The sequence below is a fragment of the Peromyscus eremicus genome, chromosome 11, assembly GCF_949786415.1.
Source record: "Peromyscus eremicus chromosome 11, PerEre_H2_v1, whole genome shotgun sequence".
Taxonomy (NCBI): Eukaryota; Metazoa; Chordata; class Mammalia; order Rodentia; family Cricetidae; genus Peromyscus; species Peromyscus eremicus.
This window is the reverse complement of record NC_081427.1, coordinates 41,893,274-41,898,893: the sequence shown is the minus strand read 5'-3', so window position 1 is coordinate 41,898,893 and position 5,620 is coordinate 41,893,274. Positions and strand designations below refer to the sequence as shown.

Below are 5,620 nucleotides of genomic sequence, written 5' to 3'. Positions count from 1 at the left end.
ATTGTAAGTCAAAGATGCCTTCATCTTTGTATTTTAAGTTTCATTACTCCACAAAGGTCCATTAAAAGTCAAGAAACACCATGGAAAAACACCTGCAAGGGGAACCAGATGCAGATGAAATCAGAGAACTGATTGGGAACAAAAAGGCTGGCTGACTACCAAGTCCCTCTAACTGACCATGTTGCACTCCAATGATCTCTGACATTATTTTGATACTTAATTTGATACTTAATCAGATTTTGGAAATGTCTTAGGATTCATGTGAACACTTGTAACTGGAAAAGCTGGCAACAAGACTTTGGACCAGCATGAGGCAGAGGAATCATAGCGCCATCTCTCTTCCTTCATCAGTGGGCGACACAAAGCTGTTACAAACAATCCTATAAATCACATGCCCTGACATCTCTATTTGATAAACCATGTAGAATCCAATTCCAGTCATTTGATTCCTCTGTTCTCTTGCACCCAAACATAAATCAAAGGATTAATAGCCCTGAAATTGATCTACGTGCCAGAGAAGGCCTTGAAAAATTATCTTTGTCTGCACAAATCCCTTCATTTACTATCTTAAGGGAGCCCTTTCTTCTTTCTTCCCTGCACAGATAAAGGTCCAAGGGAAACTGGAGTCTCCCTTGTCTAGTGACTTCCATCCGAGTGAACCTTGAAATGGGGATATATCCGAGACTACTTGAGCATCAAAGGAAAAGTTAAGTTTTGAAAAGAATGTGTGGGATTAAAGAAAGAAAGGGGGGATTGCAATCTATCTTCCATGCAGACACCAGCCAGTTCTGGGAAAACAGGCATAGAGGTAAATAACCAAAGTTTGTATTTTAACTTTTTAAAAAATGTCCCATTTATCAAGTGTCTCTGCGTATGTATGTTCACACAGAGGTCCCCGTGTGAGCTTGCCATGACACACATGTAGAGGTCAGAGAACAACTCCCCTGACCTCCTCTCATTTCCTGACAGGAGTGAGTTCTATCCGAAGGGCTTGGCTTCACGTGCCTTCACTCACAGAGCTGGCTAGCTGGCCCCTTTATTTTGACTTTGAGAGTCTTCCTTAGCACAGCCCCTACCACAGGATATGAAAATGGCAATTTGACTGATTACAAGTTGGTCTACACAAGTCTAAACAAGCATTTCTGGGATGAATCTACAATTGAAAGCATCCTAGAGAAAGGAATACTATGACAACAGAATAGATCAGTACCGTGTGTGTGTGTGTGTGTGTGTGTGTGTGTGTGTGTGTGTGTGGCACGAACGCGCGCATGCGGGGGGGGGGGGGGGCGCGGCGCGGGGGGGGGGGGTCAACCATGCTTTAAAAAATCTTTAAAAATAGTTTAAATTTAAAGTCAACCATGCTTTCAAAAATAGTTTCAGTATTCCCACTGTTAGGTAAGGGCTGTTTACTCTTAGGCTAATGAAGAAAATAGTCCCTGGTTCCAAGAGACCATGTGTAGTCTGACCAGGGTTGGTTGGATCACTTTGTAAACAACCAACCATAAGTGTTGAAATAAGTCCCCCAACTTGCGTTGACAGAGGGATGTGTTTTTTCCTTTCCTTCTTAAAAAAAAAATAAATTTAAAACCTTAGGACTTATCAGTTTGCTCCTCCTCCAGCTTGCTGCAACACAATTCCCCCGGGTACATTCATTCATTATTTTCTTGTGTAATCCAAGAAGAAGAAGCCCTTTAAAAAGGTATCTCTAACAGGCATGCTTTGGATCCCTGAGGAGGTACCTTTGTTTTTACTAGAGAGCCCTCATTATGTGGGGTCATCACTGAGAAGAGAGGGTCCTAGCTGTGGCTATCAAAATATAGTCTTCTATAATCTCAGATACAATGGACAGCTTTCCTTCCAAATAAACAGCTTTATGCTTTACTACTTTGCATTTGACTCAAGGATAGAACATATTTGATTGGATTTCCCCAAATCCAAGTTTCCTTGCCTTAATCTTGTTACCCATATACATATACATTTTAATTTTTCTTTTAAGTTTTAAACCAACTTTGTGATTTTTATTGATGGGTGACAACTTTATACTCCTAGTAATCAATATACTGTGTACAATTAGGGACACGACATCAGAGAGACGGAGACAGATCTCACACAGCAGACATTGGGAAGTGTCACTCTTCATCGTTTTGCCCATTTTCCCTCATGTGCACACAGAGCATGAATGTGACTTGAAATCTTTTCATGATAACAGAGTTACAATACCCACCCTGCCACCTGATGTCTGCACTCCAAATGTCCGACCCACCACACTTTTCCAAAGCATCCTGGACTGTGTATCTTGTCAGACTGCATGTCCAACTGCAGTGTGGAAAAAAATGGCTGGAAAGTGACAGTTTCTTCGGAACTCTGCTGGTAAACCACAGACCTGCTGTGTCCACTGAAAACGCTAGTGACAGGTGTCTGAACGAAATCTGCCTGTTGGGTAATGGATGATTATTCCTGGGACCCCTTGCTCTCTCTCGCTCTCCCTCTCCTCGTCTGTGTCTTCCTGCTCTTTGTTCAGTGGCTTCTGGGTCCACTGGAATTGGTAAGTTTTCTGTGAATGGGTGAGAGGAGTTTCTTGACGCTCAGCACTTCCTCATGGAGTCCACCGAGAATGAAGCCTAAGTCCTCCCCAGCATCTTCCTGCCAGCCCTTTCCAGGCGTGCTCGACTTGACAGGAAGTCAAGGAAGACGGGAAGCCATGCCCCACTTATCAGGAAGCTGTAAGTGTCTATGGGTTCAAAGGTACCTGGGCAGACATCCATCTCAATTTTATCTCCAAGAGCTCCCAGGGGTTTCGGAGCCACTGGCATATTAGTAAACATGTTCATTCGGGGAACAAATGCATTTGCAGTTTTGAGTGCAGAGGAATGAACTTAATCAGGTGATAGATCTGACGGGGCAAGCCCCCAATGCCACCAATGCCCGCAGGGTGGAATTAATGTAGCACTAGTTTCCTTTATTGATAAGTGATGGCATTGCTTTATGTATTAGCATCACAGTCTCAGTAACTTTGCAATTGTTATGGCTGGGTGATCCTCTGAAATTGGAACAAGCACTTTTTTTTTTACTTCCATCAGCTTTTCAGAGGCAAGGGCAGATGGGGTGGGTGCTTAATTTCCACATATGCCATGGGCTAGGAGGAGGAGGAGGGCTTAGAATCATGGAAGAAGCTAGCACAGGACTCTGCAGGCTGGCTAACAGGGACGGCACCAGACAGAGAGAGCACACTTTCGGCAGGAGGTAACTGGCTCTCTGCTTTGCAGGGTCCCAGTCTGTGGTCTCCTCAGTGTGCAGCTCCACCCCATTAACAGCAGTGTCCTCCCGGAAGGATTCAAATAGACTTTAAACCCATAGGAGTTCATACACAGAGAAGTCCTGTAAGGTTATGTAGTGTTCTGCTAAAGATTACAGTCTGAAAAGGTCATCAGTGGTTACACCTGCATAGGTGTAGGGAGGAAAGGTACTCCCTGAGTGGTGTCTGGATAGAAGTGTGAAGGAGACACAAAGGCAAGAGTTATTGGTGTTACAAGCCCTAGACAGGGAATCAGGAAAAGCCACAACAAAGAATAATTTTAACATGTTAAAATCAAAGTCCATTAGGATCTCCTGATACGCTCACATTAGCATCCATCACTGGGCTCCTCATCAACTTGACGTTTGCACTCCAAAGCCAAGCTGGAGAGTGATGCACCCAGGATCTGCTTTGGTAGCGATTGGATTGGCTAGACTAACAACATGAACTTCCTCCCAGGTAGCTTCTGGAGAGGGAGAGAGATGAAAGTCATTACCTGAGTTTGAGGTTAAAAAATTATGGCGCCAGGCAGTGGTGGCGCACGCCTTTAATCCCAGCACTCGGGAGGCAGAGCCAGGCGGATCTCTGTTAGTTCGAGGCCAGCCTGGGCTACCAAGTGAGTTCCAGGAAAGGCGCAAAGCTACACAGAGAAACCCTGTCTCGAAAAACAAAAAAAAATTATGGCTCTATCTCTCTTGATTGCAGGTAGGTGCTGCAGTGTTGAAATTGATGCTGTGATGCTCTATATCCCAGGAGCAATTCTCTTATGACAACAAAAATCATTAGTGAGAAATGGTTGTTGAAGTACATTTCATGTGGATTTAAGACTAATGTCTAAGAACGGACACACTAGAGGGGTATACTAACTGTTACACGCAATACTTCCATTCAGCTCACAGAAGCCAGATTAGTCATTGCCACAATCATCTGGTGGCAAGTAGGGTTACCTTCAGAGGCCGTGATGAGAACAGGAGATAGGAACAGAAGATGTAGCCCTAGGCAGGTGCCTCAAAAGCAGCAGATCCAAAACGCTTTTGGTTCTCTGGCTAGATATACCAGAAAGGAGTTCTGGTATATCCCCTCCTAAGTAAGCGCCTTTGCCTAAAGGCTGTATGTGAGTATGGGACCCAGAATTCCAGCCAGACATTAATAACACCTTCTAGAAAACAACTTTGAAAGTGAGTCTCTAGAATTTCATGGTAAAAAAATGAATTCTATATATTCGTCAATTTCAACCCATCTCCTAAATTATTTCTCCCTCGTCAGAGGAAGGAATAACATATCAGCCATAATGGTCCAGTAGTGGGAAATTAGTTCCATCCGGCCAAAAGGATAAAATCTCTCATCTGAGTGGAGCCGTATATTCCAAGCTACACAGAACATAAAGAGTTAATTCATTCAGGCTGGTCAATCACCTGGTCAAGGGACCACCCCTCAGGAAGGATGGATAACTCTAGGAAGATGGACTCTCCTTAAGTGATGTAATAGGTGGGATAATTACCTCTTTCATAGAACTGTCCCTTTCCTTCACAGAATTCCTGCCCCTATAGTGAAGTAATGTATAGGGCAACAGCCATGGAACTTTGCAAGTCTGCCCACTTTTCCTTTGTTCATTTTCTTCTTTGTAACTCTGTTCTAAGCACAGAGTTCCTGCTCCTGGTTTTTGGGATTCCTCACTCTTTTGTTTAAATTCCCCCCTCCCTGCCATATGGCTGCTTATCTGCCACGTGCCTGGCTGCCCTCCATGCCAGTTTACATCCAACAGGATGGTTTTTCTTCCCTTCTCTCTCCCCAGGTGTTTACTGAGCTTTACAGCTTGCCTGCCCTGGGCTTTTTCTTTTAAACTCTAATAAAACTTTCCTAGAAGATAGAAAAAAGATTATAGCCTTTTCGGCAGGTTCCCTGAACATTTCACTAGCAGATTAGGGATTTGGTAAAACTGGATTCAAAAAGTGAATTGTTGGGCACCAACCTCTAATCTCACTTTAATGTCAACAGATGTTTTAGAAACCATTCTTCGAGTTTTTAGGAAGCAACTCCCTTCTCCCAAGTGTCTGCTGACAGGTTAAAATTGAGCAGTATTTTTTGTCTCTTTTCAATTTAGGTGACAGGTAAAACAGCTTTCTTTGTGCCCAGCAGGAATAATTCATCTTCATCACTCCGTAAAAACACTCAGCATTTGAACAGGCTGCAATATGACTATGTTGCAAGCTGAGGGGAAATGAGGAAAAAGAGCAAAGAAATGTTCCCTGGCAAGACTGTCACTTTCCCTTCAAAAACACACATGGTGGTGCTCATGAAATGAAAAATAAACGTGTTTTTTAA

At 43.5% G+C, this 5,620-nt stretch overlaps 1 pseudogene; it reads right to left on the bottom strand.

Annotated features, from left to right (window-relative positions):
* Positions 1 to 2,129: 2,129 nt before the first annotated feature.
* LOC131922039 (ubiquitin carboxyl-terminal hydrolase 10-like) lies at positions 2,130 to 5,309 on the bottom strand (annotated as a pseudogene).
* Positions 5,310 to 5,620: the final 311 nt, after the last annotated feature.